This window comes from Engystomops pustulosus, chromosome 8, assembly GCF_040894005.1.
Source record: "Engystomops pustulosus chromosome 8, aEngPut4.maternal, whole genome shotgun sequence".
NCBI classification, from domain to species: Eukaryota; Metazoa; Chordata; class Amphibia; order Anura; family Leptodactylidae; genus Engystomops; species Engystomops pustulosus.
In genome coordinates this window covers 108463575-108488758 of record NC_092418.1, presented here as the reverse complement: position 1 = coordinate 108488758, position 25184 = coordinate 108463575, and the positions used below count along the sequence as shown (strand labels likewise).

At 43.6% G+C, this 25184-nt stretch overlaps 1 long non-coding RNA gene across 1 annotated transcript; it reads left to right on the top strand.

Annotated features, from left to right (window-relative positions):
• The first annotated feature begins 7712 nt into the window (after window positions 1-7712).
• On the top strand, window positions 7713-24979 carry LOC140075853 (uncharacterized). The gene is made up of 4 exons (XR_011849470.1): window positions 7713-7776; window positions 14753-14914; window positions 14999-15036; window positions 24836-24979. It is a non-coding gene; the product is annotated as an uncharacterized lncRNA (long non-coding RNA).
• The last annotated feature ends 205 nt before the right edge of the window (window positions 24980-25184 follow it).

Below are 25184 nucleotides of genomic sequence, written 5' to 3'. Positions count from 1 at the left end.
GGTCTGAAATCAGATCAATGGGATTGTAAATATAACGTGAGGTTATTTATAAAGTTTTTGAAACTTTGTGTTTCTTGTAACTTTTACCATAAATAGGTTTTATTGGTTTAAACTGTTGCCCCCCCCCCCTTCCACTGGAGTCCTAATTGATTGAACAGGTCATACACACCCAAAATCCCCAAATTCAGTGCTCACCTTTTCCCCCCACTCTTATAGACAATTGGGCATATATACTAAGGGTCCGGGGACCGCGATTCTGTCGGTTTCCTGAATTTTTCCTTTTTGGACCGAATCGCCGCAGGTTTTTGGATCGGATTGTGGCACACGCGATCGGATTGTGGCCCATCGGCGCCGGCTATAATTCAACACAAATTGGGGGCGTGGGCGTCGGACAACCCAACTGATTCGGACAAACCGCAGAACTTAAAAACAAAATTGTGTCGCAAGATCAGCACTCACATGCACCAGGAAGAAGATGGTGAACTCCGGCGGACCTCAGCAGGAAATTGGAGGCACAATCTTAGTGAATCGCGACAGACCCGAATCCTTGGCGGACAACGCACAGGTTTACAGACCGGGTAAGTAAACGTGCCCCAATGAATATAATAGCAGAACACATGCCTGACCTACTGCTCTATTAATAGGATCTCTGTTTTAGGAACCCAACTGATCAGACTGTTATCCCCTATCCTATTGACAGGGGCATGGAATATCCCCTTTCTGCTGGGGTTCCCATTGTTGAGACCTTCACAGACCATTAGACACGAGGTCCTGTATCACCTATGTAATGCAGGGGTAGTCTCAGATGTTCTACCTGCAGGTCTATAAGCAGCTCCCACCAAATGTATTACAATGTAGAAACCCTCCTTTAAAAGAGGTCGTCACAAAGAGGCCGGTGCTCTGGGAACCCAAAAAAACTGCAATAAACTGCAAAAAGTGAGGTTGTTCTATTTGTTCTTCTTTTTGGAATATTCTATATTCAGATACAAGTGTCATGTATCAGGACAAAACATCAATGATTTCATATAAGACAATACAGAAGTGTCCAGCGCAGGATGTGCACGTCATAGTGTAGGGAGGTGGAAAGCCCCTTCATCCAAAAGACTGAATATGGAACAAATTCCTCCACATCTCTACTTATCTGCACTTATCTTGTCCTTGTCACTTTAAAGGGAAACTGTCCTTTTGATCTTGTAAAACTGAAGTCATTGCTAATTATTGTCCCTGGAGAGCTGTGTAATCAGACCTTGTGTATGTTGTTAGTAGCAGCAGGACTGTGATGTTGATATTCTAGGATTGCAGCTGCTCTCACTTCACTGGGAGGGGGGTCCTCACACTGCTGTGCTCTGTGCACACTGCAACTAGTGTTAGGTATTCTCCCTAGAGAGATGTGTACTCATACGTGTGTATATTGTTAGCAGCAGCAGGGCTGTGCAATATGTGTTTATATTCCAGGATTGTAGCTTCTCCAACTTCACCGGGGGAGGGGGGTTCTTCACACTGCTGTGCTCTATGCACATTGCATTAAGTGTTAGTTATTGTCCCTGGAGAAATGTGTAATCATACCTTTGTGTATTTTGTTAGTAGCAGCTGGACTGTGAAACATGGATTTATATTCCAAGATTGTATTTTCTCCAAGTGCACTGGGGATGTGTCCTCACACTGCTGTGCTCTTATGTGTTTAACTTCTTCACAACTCCGCCCACTACTCTTGGGCAGAGGTGTTGCATTTAACCAGCGGTTATTCAGAGGTTAGGGGCTGTGGAGTAGCCTTATACTGAGAACTAGGAGCACAGCAGTGTGAGGACATGCCTTGGTGTGTGACAAATTACAGTTTTGCATGGTCAGCACTTCTGGAAGATGTCCTTTATTTTAGTTTTTGGGGGTCTTGAGACTCACTTCAGCCAATAGGTGGCCTCCTTGTACCCTGGAACAACAAAGGAACTGAAGTTCCCTCGAAAGACCCAGTAACCAGAAGTATTGTGGGAACCGGGAGCTGGATCTGGTAACTAAGCGTTTTTTATTCTTCAGGAAAAATACATTTTTGTATTGCACCTGTTCCACATGGAAAAGGTATTAAAAGGTAGAAAACTAAAATTTGGGGACTTTTATTACTACACGTCTCAGTATCTGGTAGCACAGACGCGGCCGTGTCTTCCTGACTACACAGTGATTATTGTTCCGGAGATAGAGATGAGGTTACCTGCCGCACGCCGCCAGACGACTGACACTCTTACTGGAACAATGAGTGCACCCTGTCGCGTAGCCACTTCAAAGGGTGGAATGTAACCACCAAGCGTGAGAGTAAGAGAGAACCACATAACACCAAACCACACCCACAACCACAGCGCCGCGCACCTACCTCCGCCTCACCTGTCACTGGAAATCTGAACGTCACCGCTGTCTGGATACTGTCCCTTAAGGAAAAAGCTAAAAACTTTTTAAAAAATCAAAAATGTAATATTGACTTTTTCATCCCTTTATTTTTTTCTTCCATTCTCTGAATTTCTTATCTTTTGTCTTTCATTTAGTTACATCACGTTTATACATTCATTCTGCAAAATCTCTTCCTTTAGACATTCTGGGGGTCCTTTATTATTGGGTTTCTGGCAGTTTTTTTGGCGGCCACTTTTTCTCTTTGTAGCTGCGCCACATGCGCAACAGTCACGCCAGGTTTTTTTTGGCACTCAATTTGGGCGCAACTTGTGAATCCTGACTCTTTTCCTGCTTTTCTAGTTTCTTCAAAGCTTTTTTGGTGCAAATTTTTAGTGCAAAATAAGAGCAACCAAAAGCAAGTGTACTGAGTTTTATTTTACCTTCATGAATGTGGAGTCTTTTCAGACACTTTTGTCTGTGCGCCAATTTATTATTCCCTTACTACACAATAAATACATAACAACCTAATAAACCACAGGGTTCTTGCATCAAAAAAATGGACCTTGGGACACAAATAATAAATGCCCCCCTTAGAGTGTAACACAGGGGTCTAGCTGGGGGAGGGCAGTGGAATATGCCCCGGTAGCTGTGGGTCAAAGGCCGTGCCAATGAGCCCCTTTACATTTGAGGGTATTATAAAAACAGGGTTGGGGCAGTAATGGAAACCTTTGTCCTGGTGCATTCATATTTTTGTATCTAAAACTCATTCCATTATTCAATTACCCTTCACACTGCATTCCTTCATTCAAAATTTTGCAGCATTCATTCCTTTGGTCTCACACCAAAGTTTTTTTGCCTGAATTGTTTCTTGTTTTGCTTTGTGCACCATATTTATGATATTATGTTTGTGCCACAATGTTGTTCCTTTTAACTTTGGTTGCTCAATTTGGGCGCAGCTTGGAAATCCCAACACTTTTTTTGGGCACGGTCTATCAGCATGTCTACCAAGTTCTATCAAGTGCCTTGCGGGAGGCCAGTACAGGGTGTGGCTTCCCCTCGCCTATTGCCCGCACTTGTTTATACGAGGGCTATAGCGCTATTCTACAACAGGTCAGACCTGGCATTGAAGAGCTCTGGGTGCGCGACCTATCGGTGCCCTGTGCAGCCGACCGTCCGGATTTATCAGGAGGGGGTGGGGCCAGGGGCGGTACCAGCGCCTGATCAATGTGCCCCCTTAAATCATGTTCTCTTCTGTTCTTGCAGCATCGGGTTTACTTTGGTCTTTAATTCATCCTTCAAACCAGAATGGACTCACATTTTCTCATTGCAACATTGTATTGAATAATAATAATAACAATGTTGCAAATGAAGGAAAACTGAAAGGAACAAATAACCAAAAGTAGAAAGATTAAAGGAAACCTACCATAAGTAACCAGAAGTAGATTCCTCCTGCCAGTCTCTGCTCTAATCTGTAATTTAATAATCCTGGATCCTAATCTAACTTGCTAAATTCTATATTTAAGTAATATGTTGATTATCTGCAGAGGCTCCTGGGGCGTGGAGTAACCTTAGCTGCCAGTGCCTGGACGGGCTACTCCACACCCCAGGAGCCTCTGCAGGTAATCTACATATTACTTAAATATAGAATTTAGCAAGTTAGATTAGGATCCAGGATTAGTAAATTACAGATTAGAGCAGAGACAGGCAGGAGGAATCTCGTAGTAGATTCCTCATGGTAGGTTTCCTTTAAGAATGAATGAATTACCAAAAGAATGAATATTAAAGAATAAAGTAATTGATTAATGGATACTTTGTTAAGTGTGAAATTCCAGTATACGGAAAGACTGTGCTATATTTTGCTGGGACAAAACAGAATTCCTTCATAAAACTGTATCCTCTGCAAAGAGCCGTAGATCCTAAGAGCCTTCTAAACATTTCATCTCATAAGGCCCCATAGTCATGGAGAGTGTCAGCCTCTCCCCAGTCTGAAATGCCTGAAATCAGAGAACAATAGACAGCATTTAGGAGCGCCTTTAGGGTTAGTGTCCCTTTAAGTGGCTGATCCCTAACATCTCCTTTCTCTGTACAAATTGGTTGAAGATGTCTCTGTTACAAGTATCCGGACAAGTAGATATCGATATATTGTGAAGAGCATCTCACACGTAGCATATGCCATGTGTGTGCAGAGGCGGAGGTGGGCGTGCGAGCGATGTTGTGACAGCATCGGGATATGACAATCGGGATCTTCTCTTGTTTTTCTAGAAATATTAAAACAATCTTGATGCAAGGTCTTGGGATCAGTCTCATCTACCTACAACATCACTACATGAAGTTACTGAGACAGAAGTGAATCCGGCAGGAAGAAAAAGTTTAGGATTATCCTATGTACTTCACATTCCGGCTTTGGCTTAAAAACGGCACCAAAAAGTGAATTGAGAATTTACTATAGATGGGTTCCCAAACACTTCGATATACTGGATGTAGAGCACAAAGGGATTGAGGTAGGAAGGAAAGGTTCCTACAGGAAACATTAGATTCATTAAAGCGGCTTTACCAAATTTTATTATTATTATTTACTGGGACCCCCACCGATCATAATAATGGACCCCACCGATTGTGAGAATGGACCTCCGCCTATCATGAGAATAGACCCTCACGGATCACAAGAATTGGACCACCACTCATCATGAGAATTTACCCCGCTGATCACGAGAATGGACCCCCATTAAATATTACAGTGGACCCCCATTTACTATGAGAATGGATCTCTGCCCATCATGAGAATGGACCTCCACTGATCATGGGATGGATCCCCACTTATCACAAGAATGAACCCCCACCGATCATGAGAATGGATCCCCACTGATCATGAGAATGGATCCCCACTGATCATGGGAATGGATCCTCACTGATCATGAGAATGGATCCCCACTGATCATGGGAATGGATCCTCACTGAACACAAGAATGAACCCCCACCAATCATGAGAATGGACCTCCACTGATCATGGGATGGATCCCCAGTGACCACAAGAATGAACCCCCATTGATCATGAGAATGGACCTCCACTGATCATGGGATGGATCCCCACTGACCACAAGAATGAACCCCCATTGATCATGAGAATGGATCTCCACTGATCATGGGATGGATCCCCACTGACCACAAGAATGAACCCCCACCAATCATGAGAATGGATCCCCACCGATCATGGGATGGATCCCCACTGACCACAAGAATGAACCCCCAACGATCATGAGAATAGATCCCCACTGATCATGGGAATGGATCCTCACTGAACACAAGAATGAACCCCCACCAATCATGAGAATGGATCTCCACTGATCATGGGATGGATCCCCAGTGACCACAAGAATGAACCCCCATTGATCATGAGAATGGATCTCCACTGATCATGGGATGGATCCCCACTGACCACAAGAATGAACCCCCATTGATCATGAGAATGGATCTCCACTGATCATGGGATGGATCCCCACTGACAACAAGAATGAACCCCCATTGATCATGAGAATGGATCCCCACTGATCATGGGATGGATCCCCACTGACCACAAGAATGAACCCCCGCTGATCTTGGGAATGGATCCCCACCGATCACTAGAATGAGCCCCCAACAATCACAAGAATGAACCCCCACTGATCATGAAAATAGATCCCCACCAATCGTGAGAATCAACCCCCTCAATTACGAGAATAGACCCCCACTGATCATGAAGATGGTTCCCCAACAATCATGAAAATGGACCCCAGATGATCATGAAAATAGATCCCCACGAACATGACTTTGGAGCCTCGCCGAACACAAGGACAGTTTGGCCGGTTGAGCATGTATTCTGCTGCTCGATTGATAATTGTAGTGCTACCCTCATAATTACTTTTGTACTTTGACCTCCATCGGAATGTAAGACCAGAAACCCTTGTGATAGGGGATATTGATCCAACTTAGTACAACCCCTTTAAGATGGGCTGGACTAAGTTCCCAGATTTGCATGTAGGCAGCTGTGACACAATCGTTTCCATTGCTATAGGGCTCATTTTTGGAACACCTGTGGCTGCTTCACTCAAGCAAACTGGTCCCATCCCCAATTGATGATGATGACTATGAATCTCTGTATTGATTCATAAGTTTGTGGCCACAATGTGAGTTTCTACTACTGAGGCCAACAGAAATAGCTGAAAATCCCCAACTTAAATTCCTATAGGTTCTTTCTTGCTCTGGTCATTGTATACAGTCATTGGTTTTGCAATGGTGGGACAGGTCAAGGGGTCTTCACCTGGATTGCCCCCTGTTTGCCTTCAATCTTTCTGCTAACTAATATCAATCAGTAATTTTGCAGTGGTTGCAGTGACTGTGTCGCAGTGACCTCGTCGCAGTGTATCGGTCCGCGGTGTCAGTTAACGGTCAGCGGATGGACGCTGCGAAATCAGTAAATCAGATCTGTGAAAGATGTGACCACAAATCAAACAGTGATACATGCGGCCGCCTGAGTGGAATGAAAGAGACCTGTTATCTGAGCACTTATGTAAGACGGTCATGTGGAGATAGAGCTTCACTCGGAAAGAGTCAGAATCGTCTGCATCATGACACATCGCCTTGTGACTTCTTTTCTTCTTTTGCTATAAACAAGGTCTTGAAGGGCGTTGTCAAAACAATGAGAACATCCAGAGCTGAAGGGAAACAGAGTCACCTAAGGATCAACAGGAGAACTCCATCAGGGGTCACCACCCAGCTTTCCCAGGATCCTGAACAGCAAATATGACTTATTAAAGGGGAAGAATCTGATGAATGAAAATCTGACTCCAGGGAATCACAGAAATCACAAGTATCGGGGGAGGGGGGGGGAGGGCAAGTTCTTCCAAATTCTTCACGTGACTAGTTCAGTGCACACCTTTATTGTGGCTGCAATCACATCTATCCGGCTTCCGAAAAAAAAAATCACATAAAAAGTGTATATATAGTGGTGGCTGGAAGATGCCCCCTCTATTCACATCAGACACAGAACTTGAAGACCAGGGGCGTAACTATAAGAGTAGCAGCCAAGAGCTACAGGGCCCGCAGTGTCAGGGGGCCCTGGCCACCCGACCTGCAATACTAAAGAATAGAGCATGTGCACCATTATATACATATTATGATGCACATTGTACACTGTAATATATATTATGTATTTGTATATATAAATATATATATATATATGTGTGTATATATCGCTGCACATCTTTCATAGCACACACCTGAGTGCAACTCAGATAAATGTCAGGGAAGGGGACAGCAGGACAGCAGGAAAGCAGAACTAGAAATCTGTACTTCCTGTACTTCCCCCATGTGGTCAGATCTATGGCCTCCAATACCCACATGCAATAAGATGGCTGCCTGACAGTGAGTATATACATATATGTGTGTATGAGTGTATAAACTGATGTGTATACGCGATGTATGTATGTATCCTGTATGTGTGTGTATATAGTGTATAATATATGTGTAATAATATGATGTATATACAGTATACTATACTGTATGTGTGTAGAAGATGTATATATACTGTATGTATATGTGTATAAATGTATATATATCACTGCATATATGTGTGTGCATGAGTGTATAAATGTGTGTACGAAAGAATGTATAAATGTGTGTATATAATATATATATATATATATATATATATATATGTGTGTGTGATTGTATTAGCATGGGTGAGTGTGCAGATATGTATATGTTTTAAGGGGAAGGGGGGTCCCTATTTGGAAATCTGTTAAGGGACCCAGCCTCTCCTAGTTACACCCCTGTTAAAGACCCCTGCTCTAATAAACACTGGGGGTCCCATTGGTTTGATCACTAATAAATATTCATTTAGCTTTATATCAGTACAAACATAGAAAGAACTGTCGTCCTTAAGGATCCTAGAAAAGCTGGGTTACAATCAGTAGGAGCCATAGCCGTAGGTGCAATAGGAAGCAGATGCACCAAAGCTCCAGAGCCAAAGGGAGGCCACGTGCCACGTGTAATAAGAAGACATGGCGCATATAAGATCCTGGTGCCAATCTTGCACTAGGGCACTGGTCACACCTTCAGAGCCTGAAAGATGATCACACAACTTTCCCGGGAGCTGACAGATTTATGTAACTATAAAATACTGGTCTCTAAATGTCTGTACTGCACATATATCACACATCATCAATATCTGGGAATATCTGCCGCTATCTGGGGAGCAGTGATGTCATGTTCATAAATTATTACTTATAATGGGACGCTATTGATCCCCGTGTCATGTGACTGATGGTGTAATTGTCCCATCATAGGAGGTCTAGGCAGCTGCTGATGTGCTGAGCACTTGTATAACCTGCGTATTCTATATTTCTATATATTTCCATCCCTTTGCGTGCTGCAGGGTTGTACTACACGTTCTGATACCATTACATGAGTCCCACACGTAGGCTGAGGCAGGGAGACTGTAACATGCCCCCCATCATTCTCTTCACCCCTTATATTTGAGGAAGAGGTACTGCAGCTGCACCAACTTACCCTCTGTTGGCATAAGTCTCATGTATAGACTGAGCTGGAGAGACTGTAACATGATCCCTCTTCAAATTTTACATGCACTGAGAGAGATACTGCTGGTACACACACACTTCTCCTCCAGAGGGATAGTTCATGGCTGCACCTCCTCCTACACATAGGGGGTCATTTACTAAGGGCCCGATTCGCGTTTTCCTGACGTGTTACCCGAATATTTCCGATTTGCGCCGATTGTACCTGAATTGCCCCGGGATTTGGGCGCACGCGATCGGATTGTGGCGCATCGGTGCTGGCATACACGCAACGGAAATCGGGGGGGTGCGTGGCCGGACGAAAACCCGACGGATTCGGAAAAACCACCGCATTTAATAACTGAAAATGTGTCGCTTGGGAAGCACTACCTTCACCTGGCCCAGCTCGGTGTATTCCGGCGCGTTCCGATGCTTTTGAGCGCAGCAACGCCACCTGGTGGACGGCGGAGGAACTACCTTCATAAATCCTGTCCGGACCCGAATCCTGTTCAGAGAACGCGCCGCTGGATCGCGAATGGGCCGGGTAAGTAAATCTGCCCCATAGTTTCTTCTCTTCTCATACTGCAGCTCCACACTCTTACCTTCTGTCAGCATGAGTATCACATATAGATGGAGGCAGAGAGACTGTAACATGATCCCTCTTCTCCTCTTCAACTTTTACATCCACAGGCAGAGATAGTGCTGGTACACTCACACTCCTCCTCCTCCTCATGGCTGCACCTCCTCCTCCGACTCCTTTGTCAGCATGAGTTTCACACATAGTTTCTTCTCTTCTCATACTGCAGCTCCACAGTCTTACCTTCTGTCAGCATGAGTATCCACATAGATGGAGGCAGAGAGACTGTAACATGTCTCCCCTCATTCTCTTCACACCTTACATACTTTTAAGAAAGAGGTTCTGCAGCTGCACCCATTGCTATGTGTCAGCAGGAGTCTAAGATGTAGATTGAGAGAGACTGTAACCTGCAGAGAGACTGTAACCTGCAGAGAGACTGTAACAGGATCCCTCTCTTTGTCTTCAACTTTTACATTTTACTTTCAGTGAAAAGAGAGACTGTTTTCTGATTCCCCTCCTTACATGATCCTCTACGATGCACTGGGGGGGAGAGATACTGCAGCCTCAACGCACCCCCTGCTTTGCATAGTATGAGACCCATCCAGAAACTGAGGGAGATATCCTGCAGCCGCATGTCCCCTCCCCAGTTGCATCCTTGTTTCTTTTCACTTATAGTCTAAAATAGAGAGACTGTAACAGGATCCCTCTCTTTCTCTTCAACTTTTACATTTTACGTTCACTGAATAGAGAGACCGTTTTCTGAATCCCCTCCTTACATTATCCCCCATGATGCACTGGGGGGAGAGATATTGCAGCCTCAACGCACCCCCTGCTTTGCATATTATGAGACTCACCCAGAAACTGAGGGAGATATCCTGCAGCTGCATGTCCCCCTCCCCACCCTCCAAGTTTAAAACTGGATTCTCAAGGAGACACTGATGGAAAGACGCTGCAGTTGCATCCTTGTTTCTTCTCACGTATAGGCTGGGATAGAGAGACTGTAACATGATCCTTCTTCTTCTTCCATTCACCGCTCACAAGTTTCGATGAAGAGATACAAGAGTTGCAACCCACCTCTCTGTTTTTTTAAAACGTTATAGGAGGAAAACTGGTGTAAGTGGCCGGACCCTCTACCACTTATCACAGAGTCTTTGGACCCCCTTAGTTACCAGATAATTTCCCCCGTTCTTTACCTTGTTATTCAATGACCATTTTTGTTTTTGCTCAACTATAAAATTTGATGATATTCCCTGGTAATTCCAGGAATCAGGTACGGACACATTCACACCCTTCAGATGATGGGGGTCTGCGGAGGGTCCGTGCCTCCATGTTGCTTCTGTAACCACCGCGAGCCCTGACACCTGTTTATTGAGCTCAAGTGATTTCAGATATCGCCTCCAATTATCCCGGTTCTTGTGCTTTTCTGGCTTTCCGCTAATAACAATGTGTTGACTAAAGTTTGACATAACCTGCCGGGAGAAGCGAGAGCCGCAGGTTTCATGACGTCTAATTAGCGCTGTTCTTAAATAGAGATTACCTCTCCTACTCCGTGTATATGTATCTGTAGCGGCTTTCCTTGTTGTTGTAATTATGCAAATATGTAACATTTAATGTAGAATCTTATGTTCAGCTGAGAATATTTTATAGAAGCTTTCTTCTGATCTGGGGTGAATCGTGATCCGGAGCTCGATGTCATCTCTGCCCCTCCGGCCGGAGGTTCTGGTCTGGTCGATATATCCAGTGCCCGTATGTGCGGCTGGCAATTCTGTGCCATGTCCTGCCTTATGCATTATAACCTAAGAATACAGATAGGGTACAGATGCAGGGAGCCCTGGCATGCCCCTGTTCATGCACCACTGCTCCTACTTGGCGTCGATGGGGCATAGGTGGGAAAATAATTGCAATTCCTGGCCATGTGCATGCCTCAATCCCAATAGAAGCCAAAGTAATAAAATCTGCAACTCCCTAAAATACAGGGGTAACTTTACTCACAATGGGTCAGATTTGTCATATGTCGGCACCTAGTGTGCCAGCGGTTGGTACAAACCCCACCCCCTGGCACCGTCGGATCTTTAAGGAGGCTCTAGTCTGTGTTAGAATTGAACCTTAGATTGCGCCATTTCCCGGTGCACGCTACGGGTAGTGTGGGACAGGAACAACCCCCTGCTGTGCCCCCTTCAAGCCCCTCCTGATAAACCCCCCCAATGTTTTATCTCTAAAGCATGAAACATCTATCTATCTATCTATCTCATATATACAGTATATCCTACCCCTAACATCTTTCTTATCTACCATTCTCTCTCATATTACTCTCCCTTTGAATAGTTTAAGTTCACTCACATACAGCTCTGCTACAACCATTAACTCACACACAGCTCTGCTACATCCATTAACTCACACACAGCTCTGCTACAACCATTCACTCACACACAGCCCCACTACATCCATTCACTCACACACAGCCCCGCTACATCCAGCTGGGAGAGGGATAGAGCAGTGCAGAGGTTCTGCTCTCTCAGAAATTGGGTAAACTGCTTTGTCAGCACTTCACCCAATCTCCAGGACAGTGGTCAGTGCTGGATTATCCTGACTTTCAGACTATGGGGCTTATTTACTAAGGGTCCCACGGCTGCATTTTTGTCGGGTTTCCCGGGGATCACACCGGGGATTGTGTCGCACGCAATCGGATTGTGTGTCAATCGCGCCGGCTTTCACGCGGCACAAATCAGGGGGCGGGCTGTTGCACAATCCGACGGATTAGGACTACGCGCAGGATTTAACATTTTGTGTCCCAAGCCATGCTTACATGCATCGGGAAGATTAAGGTGAACTCGGGCGGACCTGATTGGGGAAGCGACACATGCAGGATATCGAGCGCACGATCTTCATGAATCGTGGCAGAGTTAATCCTCGTCGGACATTCCGGATCGAGGATTGTGCAGGGACCGGGTAAGTAATTGTGCCCCTATAAGACATAGCAACATTTTTTCTTGCTAAAGAGTACACCTTATACTGCAAAAATATGATTCATATATATATATACATAAAACATATATCCTTAAAAACATACAAGACCCTAAGATCGTGCGCCCGATATTCTGGTTTTTTTTTTTCTGAATGTGTCGCTTCCCCGCTCAGGTCCCTGGAGTTCACCTTCTTCTTCCTGGTGCATGTAAGTGCATTGTCCGTGTATAATGCGCTGTGCGGGGAGTCACTAAGATCGTGTGTCTGATATCCTGCATGTGTCGCTTCCCCGCTCAGGTCCCCGGAGTTCACCTTCTTCTTCCTGGTGCATGTAAGTGCATTGTCCGTGTATAATGCGCTGTGTGGGGAGTCACTAAGATCGTGCGCCCTATATCCTGCATGTGTCACTTCCCCGCTCAGGTCCCCGGAGTTCACCTTCTTCTTCCTGGTGCATGTAAGTGCATTGTCCATGTATAATGCGCTGTGCGGGGAGTCACTAAGATCGTGCGCCCGATATCCTGCATGTGTCACTTCCCCGCTCAGGTCCCCGGAGTTCACCTTCTTCTTCCTGGTGCATGTAAGTGCATTGTCCGTGTATAATGCGCTGTGCGGGGAGTCACTAAGATCATGCTCCCGATATCCTGCATGTGTCACTTCCCCGCTCAGGTCCCTGGAGTTCACCTTCTTCTTCCTGGTGCATCTAAGTGCATTGTCCGTGTATAATGTGCTGTGCGGGGAGTCACTAAGATCCTGCACCCGATATCCTGCATGTGTCACTTCCCCGCTCAGGTCCCCGGAGTTCACCTTCTTCTTCCTGGTGCATGTAAGTGCATTGTCTTGCAACACAATTTTGAATGTTAAATCCTCCGTGTTGTCCTAATCCATCGGATCATCCGACGGCCTAAACCCCCAACCCCCGATTTGTGTCGCGTGAAAGCCAGCGCAGATGCGCCAAAATCCGATCAGGTGCAACAGAAAGCGCTTCTAAATGTGGCGCAAACCGGAAATCATGGGATATTCCGACGATAGTGCGGTCCGCGGACCCTCAGTAAATGAGCCCCTATATGTCCCTATAACTTCTTGATTATGAAGTCCGGATTATGCAAGAACTGTGCATAAAGTCCAATCCTACTTACAGGGAACACTGGTAACATATCCCTGCTCTGAGTGCACACGTATCATAGCTGTAACCTTACGTTTTACTATTGAGCCCGGACTTGGCGTCCAAAAATCTGCTTAATGTGATTGAAGTGCTGGCAACTTACAAATCAAACAACCATTTCCAAGCTCTTTGTAAGTTTGAAAACCAAAACTATGTTTCAGGGAAATAATTGTGTTTCCAAGTGTGTGGTTTTGTAAAGCCGTTAGTTTCGTGTGCTCTGCCGGTGCCAAATACCAAATTCTCTGCCTTGCATAAAATACAGTAAAAAAAAAAAGTAGAGAGAAAAAAAAAATAAAAGTTTTGGGAAAACAATCATTAGTAAATGTTTCTGTTTCATCTTTTACAATGTAACGTTAGTTTGGCCCCACACATACAATGTTTGCCTTCTATAGTGGTGTAATGCGTTGTGGGGCGGGGACTTGGATGGTGCGACTATCGAATATTCTACTAAAATGGATATTTTCCTCACCTCGACGCCGTTGTGTGCCCGCTGTACTATGGAACGGCAAGTAACGGCAGTGTGAATGTAGCCTTAGAGAGACCCCATCTTGATATTGACCTAACCCTGCATTTAAAGGGATAGGTCAGCAGTTATGACCACGCAGTACTGCAGTCAGTATTGTCCCTGGAGAAATGCATAATCATCCTTTTTATGTGTTAGTAGCAGCAGGACTGTGAAAAATTGATTTACATTCCAGGATTGAACAGTAGGGCATGTCCTAACACCGCTGTGCTCTGCGCTCTCTGTAGCCAGCTGCAGGTACCATCAGTGGAGAGATGTGTCTTCATACTTTTATGTGCATTTTTAATAGCAGCAGGACTGTGAAAAATTGATTTATATTCCAGGATTGAACAGTAGGGCATGTCCTAACACCGCTGTGCTCTGTGCTCTCTGTAGCCAGTTACAGGTACCATCAGTGGAGAGATGTGTCTTCATACTTTTATGTGCATTATTAATAGCAGCAGGACTGTGAAAAATTGATTTGTATTTTAAAATTGTACTGGGGGCAGGTCCTCACTTTTTGTGTGTTTGTAGCAGCTGGGTTGTGAAAAATGGATTTATATCCCAGGACTGTACAAAGGGGCATGTTCTCACACCACTGTGTTCTGTTCTCTCTGCAGCCAGTGCTTCGGTCTGTCCCTGGAGACATGTATAATGATACTTTTTGTGCGTTTGTAGCAGCTGGACTTTGAAAAATGGATTTATGGATTTCTGTCCCAGGACTGTACTAAGGGGCATGTTCTCACACCTCTGTGTTCTGTTCTCTCTGCAGCCAATGACAGGTACTGTCCCTGGAGAGAAGTATAATCTTACTTTTTTATGTGTTAGTAGCAGCAGGACTGTGAAAAATTTATTTTTTATTCCAGCATTGTACTGCGAGCATGTCCGGACACCGCTGTGAGAGGTATGCAATTATTGTGTGTTGTTAGCAGCAGAACTGTGAAAAATTATTAATTTTCCATGATTTTAGCCTTTCCAACTGCACTGTGGAATGTCCTCATAATGCCACATACTTAGCTTTTTGTAAAAGCTGTAGAAGGCTTCTGACTGAATTTTACAGCAGTTACTCAGAGCAGTGGTGAGGGACTTTTGAGCCAATTCTTAGGGTGATCAAGTCTTTTAGCCAGAACATCCATTTAAGAAAGATCATATCACAATAAATCAACCAAATCAAATCACGGATAACTCAAAGCTTCTTCATCCAAATCTATGGATCACAGGGAACTTTGTGCCTCCAAAACACCAGGACTCGGGTAGGACTGCTAACTATGGGGGTAAGTAGCACAGTGGCGTAAAACCAGGTAACCGGTTCTCTTTAAGGATAAGTCTTCAGCTAGAACATCCATTTACGAAAGATCAATTCACAATAAAACTACCAAACCAAATCCTGGATCACTCAAAGCTTCTTCATCCCAAAACCAAATCTATGGCTCAGAGGGACCTTTGTGTCTCCAAAACACCAGGACTCGGGAACGGCTGCTACTTGGAGGGGTAAGATGGGCTCTCACTTCAATATCTTCCTTCTTGGAGGACAAATTGTAGAATTCTTCTAAATTCTCGATGATATTTGTTACAATTGTGACCATATATCAAGATGAAGAGGAGCCGGTGGAGATGACATTGAGCGTTTCGGATGATATAAGTCTGTCCTGGCTCCGGGCCCATCTCGAGTCGAGGAGAAGGCTTGTTTATAAATTAACTGACTGCAAACATCACATAACTTCATGCGGGATAGATCATCGGGGCCATAAAGCAAATATACACATGTATCAGACGTTTAATTGTCTACATGTTTATCAAGACCCAAGTAAAAGCTTGTCTTCATTAATTATAGAGGGACAGGAATTAATGGTTCGGTATAATTGCCACAAAAGCCTGCCGTTATTAATTCCTAACAGTTTAAGGGCTTCAGCTTGAGTGATGTGATCTTTTGTATTTGATTCTTTATTTCGCTTTATACATTGCCAATGCCTTATCCCATCCCATAAAGATTCATTTGCTGCAGTCGGAGGCATAAATAATGAACTTACTTACTCCCAAAATGGAGCCAAACACTTTCCTTTTTGCATAATCGTGAGCAACACTTTAATGCAAACCCCCGCGCTAATCTTCATTTGGGGAGAATGGCGGTTGTTTCATGTTTTATTGTAGCTTTATGGCCCACAGAGCTTGCAATCTAACGTGAGCAAGTGGACGGAATTCAGCTCTGTAGCTGTCACTGGATTCACATAAAATATAGTGACCTCTATATAGATAACACTGACCTATCATTACATCACTACTGACAATAGATGATGTCACAGCTTATCTCCTCCCCCTCCCTGTACAATGACCTCTATATAGATAACACTGACCCATCATTACATCACTACTGACAATAGATGATGTCACAGCTTATCCCCTCCCCCTCCCTGTACATTGACCTCTATATAGATAACACTGACCTATCATTACATCACTACTGACAATAGATGATGTCACAGCTTATCTCCTCCCCCTCCCTGTACAATGACCTCTATATAGATAACACTGACCCATCATTACATCACTACTGACAATAGATGATGTCACAGCTTATCCCCCCCCCCTCCCTGTACAATGACCTCTATATAGATAACACTGACCTATCATTACATCACTACTGACAATAGATGATGTCACAGCTTATCTCCTCCCCCTCCCTGTACAATGACCTCTATATAGATAACACTGACCCATCATTACATCACTACTGACAATAGATGATGTCACAGCTTATCCCCTCCCCCTCCCTGTACATTGACCTCTATATAGATAACACTGACCCATCATTACATCACTACTAACAATAGATGATGTCACAGCTTATCTCCTCCACCTCCCTGTACAATATCCTCTATATAGATAACACTGACCCCTCATTACATCACTACTGACAATAGATGATGTCACAGCTTATCTCCTCCCCCTCCCTGTACAATGACCTCTATATAGATAACACTGACCCATCATTACATCACTACTGACAATAGATGATGTCACAGCTTATCCCCTCCCACTTCCTGTACAATGACCTCTATATAGATAACACTGACCCATCATTACATCACTACTGACAATAGATGATGTCACAGCTTATCTCCTCCCCCTCCCTGTACAATGACCTCTATATAGATAACACTGACCCATCATTACATCACTACTGACAATAGATGATGTCACAGCTTATCTCCTCCCCCTCCCTTTACAATGACCTCTATATAGATAACACTGACCCATCATTACATCACTACTGACAATAGATGATGTCACAGCTTATCTCCTCCCCCTCCCTGTACAATGACCTCTATATAGATAACACTGACCCATCATTACATCACTACTGACAATAGATGATGTCACAGCTTATCTCCTCCCCCTCCCTTTACAATGACCTCTAAATAGATAACACTGACCCATCATTACATCACTACTGACAATAGATGATGTCACAGCTTATCTCCTCCCCCTCCCTGTACAATGACCTCTATATAGATAACACTGACCCATCATTACATCACTACTGACAATAGATGATGTCACAGCTTATCTCCTCCCCCTCCCTTTACAATGACCTCTATATAGATAACACTGACCCATCATTACATCACTACTGACAATAGATGATGTCACAGCTTATCTCCTCCCCCTCCCTGTACAATGACCTCTATATAGATAACACTGACCCATCCTTACATCACTACTGACAATAGATGATGTCACAGCTTATCTCCTCCTCCTCCCTGTACAATGACCTCTATATAGATAACACTGACCCATCATTACATCACTACTGACAATAGATGATGTCACAGCTTATCTCCTCCTCCTCCCTGTACAATGACCTCTATATAGATAACACTGACCCATCATTACATCACTACTGACAATAGATGATGTCACAGCTTATCTCCTCCCCCTCCCTTTACAATGACCTCTATATAGATAACACTGACCCATCATTACATCAATACTGACAATAGATGATGTCACAGCTTATCTCCTCCCCCTCCCTGTACAATGACCTCTATATATAACACTGACCCATCATTACATCACTACTGACAATAGATGATGTCACAGCTTATCTCCTCCCCTCCCTGTACAATGACCTCTATATAGATAACACTGACCCATCATTACATCACTACTGACAATAGATGATGTCACAGCTTATCTCCTCCTCCTCCCTGTACAATGACCTCTATATAGATAACACTGACCCATCATTACATCAATACTGACAATAGATGATGTCACAGCTTATCTCCTCCCCCTCCCTGTACAATGACCTCTATATAGATAACACTGACCCATCATTACATCACTACTGACATTAGATGATGTCACAGCTTTTCTCCTCCTCCTCCCTGTACAATGACCTCTATATATATAACACTGACCTATCATTACATCACTACTGACAATAGATGATGTCACAGATTATCTCCTCCCTCTCCCTGTACAATGACCTCTATATAGATAACACTGACCCATCATTACATCACTACTGACAATAGATGATGTCACAGCTTATCTCCTCCCCCTCCCTGTACAATGACCTCTATATAGATAACACTGACCCATCATTACATCACTACTGACAATAGATGATGTCACAGCTTATCTCCTCCCCCTCCCAGTACAATGACCTCTATATAGATAACACTGACCCATCATTACATCACTACTGACAATAGATGATGTCACAGTTTATCTCCTCCCCCTCCCTGTACAATGTCCTCTATATAGATAACACTGACCCATCATTACATCACTACTGACAATAGATGATGTCACAGCTTATCTCCTCCCCCTCCCTTTACAATGACCTCTATATAGATAACACTGACCCATCTTTACATCACTACTGACAATAGATGATGTCACAGCTTATCTCCTCCCCCTCCCTTTACAATGACCTCTATATAGATAACACTGACCCATCTTTACATCACTACTGACAATAGATGATGTCACAGCTTATCTCCTCCCCCCTCCCTGTACAATGACCTCTATATAGATAACACTGACCCATCTTTACATCACTACTGACAATAGATGATGTCACAGCTTATCTCCTCCCCCTCCCAGTACAATGACCTCTATATAGATAACACTGACCCATCATTACATCACTACTGACAGTAGATGATGTCACAGTTTATCTCCTCCCCCTCCCTGTACAATGTCCTCTATATAGATAACACTGACCCATCATTACATCACTACTGACAATAGATGATGTCACAGCTTATCTCCTCCCCCTCCCTTTACAATGACCTCTATATAGATAACACTGACCCATCTTTACATCACTACTGACAATAGATGATGTCACAGCTTATCTCCTCCCCCTCCCTGTACAATGACCTCTATATAGATAACACTGACCCATCTTTACATCACTACTGACAATAGATGATGTCACAGCTTATCTCCTCCCCCCTCCCTGTACAATGACCTCTATATAGATAACACTGACCCATCTTTACATCACTACTGACAATAGATGATGTCACAGCTTATCTCCTCCCCCTCCCTGTACAATGACCTCTATATAGATAACACTGACCCATCATTACATCACTACTGACAATAGATGATGTCACAGCTTATCTCCTCCCCCTCCCTGTACAATGACCTCTATATAGATAACACTGACCCATCATTACATCACTACTGACAATAGATGATGTCACAGCTTATCTCCTCCCCCTCCCTGTACAATGACCTCTATATAGATAACACTGACCCATCATTACATCACTACTGACAATAGATGATGTCACAGCTTATCTCCTCCCCCTCCCTTTACAATGACCTCTATATAGATAACACTGACCCATCATTACATCACTACTCACAATAGATGATGTCACAGCTTATCTCCTCCCCCTCCCTGTACAATGACCTCTATATAGATAACACTGACCCATCATTACATCACTACTGACAATAGATGATGTCACAGCTTATCTCCTCCCCTCCCTGTACAATGACCTCTATATAGATAACACTGACCCATCATTACATCACTACTGACAATAGATGATGTCACAGCTTATCTCCTCCCCTCCCTGTACAATGACCTCTATATAGATAACACTGACCCATCATTACATCACTACTGACAATAGATGATGTCACAGCTTATCTCCTCCCCTCCCTGTACAATGACCTCTATATAGATAACACTGACCCATCATTACATCACTACTGACAATAGATGATGTCACAGCTTAGCTCCTCCCCCTCCCTTTGCAATGACCTCTATATAGATAACACTGACCCATCATTACATCACTACTGACAATAGATGATGTCACAGCTTATCTCCTCCACCTCCCTGTACAATGACCTCTATATAGATAATACTGACCCATCATTACATCACTACTGACAATAGATGATGTCACAGCTTATCTCCTCCTCCTCCATGTACAATGACCTCTATATAGATAACACTGACCCATCATTACATCACTACTGACAATAGATGATGTCACAGCTTATCTCCTCCCCCTCCCTGTACAATGACCTCTATATAGATAACACTGACCCATCATTACATCACTACTGACAATAGATGATGTCACAGCTTATCTCCTCCACCTCCCTGTACAATGACCTCTATATAGATAACACTGACCCATCATTACATCACTACTGACAATAGATGATGTCACAGCTTATCTCCTCCTCCTCCATGTACAATGACCTCTATATAGATAACACTGACCCATCATTACATCACTACTGACAATAGATGATGTCACAGCTTATCTCCTCCCCTCCCTGTACAATGACCTCTATATAGATAACACTGACCCATCATTACATCACTACTGACAATAGATGATGTCACAGCTTATCTCCTCCCCCTCCCTGTACAATGACCTCTATATAGATAACACTGACCCATCATTACATCACTACTGACAATAGATGATGTCACAGCTTATCTCCTCCTCCGATAGACCGACATCGGCAACGAAGGGCTGTTGGGCATGAACAATGTATGGACCCCATTCCACTCCATAGCTGCTTTTTTGTCAATGAGACTGATAAGGAGGGTCCTAAATGAGACAACTCCGACTAAAGCTGTGAACATTTTTACAAATACCAGTGGTCTAGGGCTATAAGTTGGTTAATAGGATTGATGTTAGTTGTCTATGGCAATAATGATAGCTCATTTGCTAGGTGCAGGAAGAAGCTTGTGCAAAATCTTCCTGGGGCCAGAGTGGGCCCCTTCCACCATCTGGTTCTTAGGTGAACACATATTCTAGATGTGTGCCCTTCATTGTATATGTTATTCCTCCGAGGAAAAATAACCCTTTACCGCTCTCATAGTCATAGCCTTTCCTGGAGTGCACAAGTTTTTGAAGTTTGACTATTTTGCCCCATTGCTCCTTGTGTCTATTTAGCTAGATGAGCTCCAGTCCTCAGAAGAGGACATCACTTCTTCTGATCATGGGACATCACTTCCTCTGAACACAGGACATCACTACCTCTGACCATCGGATTTCACTTCCTTTGACCACGAAACTTCACTTCCTTAGACCTTGGGTATTTGTTTCCTCTGAGCACAGGACATCACTTCCTCTGACCATAGGATGTAACTTCCTTGGACCACTGGACATCACTTCTTCTGACCATGGGACATCACTTCCTCTGAGCACAGGACATCACTTCCTCTGACCATAGGATGTAACTTCCTTGGACCACTGGACATCACTTCTTCTGACCATGGGACATCACTTCCTCTGAGCACAGGACATCACTTCCTCTGACCATAGGATGTAACTTCCTTGGACCACTGGACATCACTTCTTCTGACCATAGGACATCACTTCCTCTGAGCACAGGACATCACTTCCTCTGACCATAGGATGTAACTTCCTTGGACCACTGGACATCACTTCTTCTGACCATGGGACATCACTTCCTCTGTCCATCGGATTTCACTTACTTTGACCACAAAACTTCACTTCCTTAGACCTTGGGTATTTGTTTCCTCTGAGCATGGGACATCATTTCTTCTGACCACAGGACATTACTTCCTCTGACCATGGGGCATCACTTCCTCTGTCCATCGGATTTCACTTACTTTGACCACGAAACTTAACTTCCTTAAACTATGGGTATTTGTTTCCTCTGAGCATGGGACATCACTTCCTCTGACCAAGTTTTGTTACTTCTAACCACCTTATGGCACTTCTTTTTAGTATCCAAGTTTGGTTTGGCCACTACTTGGCCAAAGTAGGTCTCGTAACCCTCCTGTAAGTTCTGGTTGGGAACAACGTTGAAAAAATAAAGTAGCAAAGCAAATTTCCTGGAAAACCACTTAAATTTTTGAAGCAGAGGACCTGAAACTCTATGATGGTTTATTACAAAATGATTACTGTGATCACAACTTCATGTTTAAAGGTGCAGATTCATTTTAAAGGAATCATTTTACATTTTCTTCCTTTCCATTCCGGGGTCTTTGATGAAACCACCACCTTCCCTTCGGTGTTAGACAAGTTTTGCCATAAAGTGAGGTCTTATTTATGGGATCCTCGGTGGCTTTTTACGAGTTTATTGTGCGGCATAGGTGTGTCTTATCCGGTTGTGCGGCAGAATCTGACCTTTTCCCAAAGTGAAATATTATGCTATTGGGTCCCTGCCTCGCGCTATATCAGTTCACTTCTGCTGAAAACAGCACTTGTATCAAACCTTATTGAAGGAAAACAAAAACTACGGGGGGAATTTAAGGACTTTTTTGTTTTTGCTAAGTTGACAAGAATCTCCACATTAATAATGCAGTGGAGATTATTTTGCATTCTATTCTTTGAATTAATTTGTGGTAGTTTCTGGAATGTAATGTCGATATCTGAGTAGAGCCGGGGTCTCTTTAATGGTTTTCAGGTATTAACATTGCATATATTACGGTGGGAATGACTCAAGTATCTTCTCAGAGACTGAGTAAAAATGAAGAAAAATTACTGTATATTCCCTTTCCAGAGGCCACCGATTACATTCATTGAGCAAGTGACAGACGGCCAGTTACTGGTCTCAGTGGTCACGTGACATTCATTCCCATGTGACCATTGAGGCCAGTGATTGGTTCATGGAAGCAGAAGCTTTGCAGACCTGAGAGCTGAAGCTGGAACTAAGCTACGTCTGATGAACATTTTTTTGTTTCTTTTATCAAAAATGTCCCAAATGTTTTTAGTTCAATGTTCGAAAATCCCTTTAAAAATACATTTGATAAACCAATAATCTGTGATTGGAGGAGCTCCAACAACTACGAAATATGGGGTAGCTTATTTTGTAGCATGGACACAGGCAGAGCAATAGGTCTGGGGTAGTGGGGACCTGATGTTTGGGATTGGGTTAAGGCTTTGGGTTCGGCACGTGTGCCCCCAAGATGAACAGGCATCATTTGATGCCCCTGGCTACTAGCCATGGGTATGGTTGGCCAGGGGGACACCCCTATGATTGGCTGGTTGTAAGGGCATTAATTTGATACATTAAGGACCATGTGACCTCTATAATTAAGGACCATGATGGTCGCTTGCTTTGCGCTACTTTTAATGCCGTCTATCTGACAAATAAAGCTGGATGCCGATTTTGTCAAGACATTGGAGCGCTGACCTTTCTACTGAGGTGTTGTTCATGTATTTTGGAGGGACACAGGGAGGACTGTCCCTTTGGTATGTGCACCCAGTTGACGAGCTGATATCTTATGGTGTGTGAATTGGGATAAGTTGCTAGGGGAATCAGTTTGTTGGATTGGCTGTTCCATCACCAATCTGGCAAGTTGTCCGGGTCGTGTGGACGGAACCTGAACCTCAAACCCGAAGTCTATTCTTCCCTGGACTGTGGTAAAACTGGTATTAATTTCAAGTGCCAGGAGGGAGACCAGTAAAATGTGGCACATAGTAAATTTGAGTCAGCAATTTTTTTTGGGAGGACATGTTTTTTTAATCTACTATAAAAATCCTTATGATAAATCAGGGACATTACTCACAGATCCAGGCACCGGGACTTTTGTATGTTCCTATATGTGTTATCCATGGCCTCCTTCCTTCTAACATCAACTTTGAAAATTAGGCTAGTGAACCATAAGAGCTCAATAGAGCCCCTCCATGCTGCAGCTTCACAGGCTGTTTCACTCTCTCTCCTCCCCCCTCAGCACTCCCCCCTCCTTCTTCCTGATGTAATCTCACATAGTGCAAAGGGGGAAGTGCTCCTGCACAGTGCAACAGTCTACAAAGCTACAGCACAGTAGTATTCTAATAACACCTGTAGTTTCCTTCGGACTCATTAGCATAATTTTAAACATTGATTTTAGTAGGAAAGAGGCCGTGGATAACAAAAATAAGAAGATACCACAGTCAAAGTGCCGGGATCTACGAGTAATGTCCCCGTATTATCATGGTGGATTTTCATGGTAAATTTAATTTTAAAAAAAGTTTTTAACATTATTTTTTAACATACAATCCTGGCAAGCAATGATACCGTTGTATATTGTGGGTCCTGATACATTATTTAATGGATTGATTTTCCTTTGAATCGTTGACCTCCCACCATAGGCCACCCGCTTTGTTTATAAATAAAGTTGCACCATATTTTGCTTTCACCTTGCTATGTTTTTATTTCTATTTATTTTTTTTTATTTTTTTTTTTTCATTTTTCAGCATCCTAAACACAAGGACATTGCAAAGAGTTGATCCCTCTTTGATCCTCGCGCTTGTTGTCAAAGTGCTCGGGATTGAAGAGTCTGTTGGCTACAATTGACTGCGACAATTAGGAGATGATCAGAGTCTTAAAGTGGAGCACTTAGAGTGTAATTTACATGTCAGTCCTCTGAATAAAAAAAATAAAAAAAAATTCTCCTCCGAGTCTTGTAAACCACAATTTGTGTTCTGGTAAGAAGAAAAAAAAATCCTGGCAGAAGAGTCTCAATCCCCATTAACATGTGAAAAGCAGAATCATAAAAAGACCACGGCGGGGCCTATTGTCCACTGGAAGGGCTGATTTGCAGTC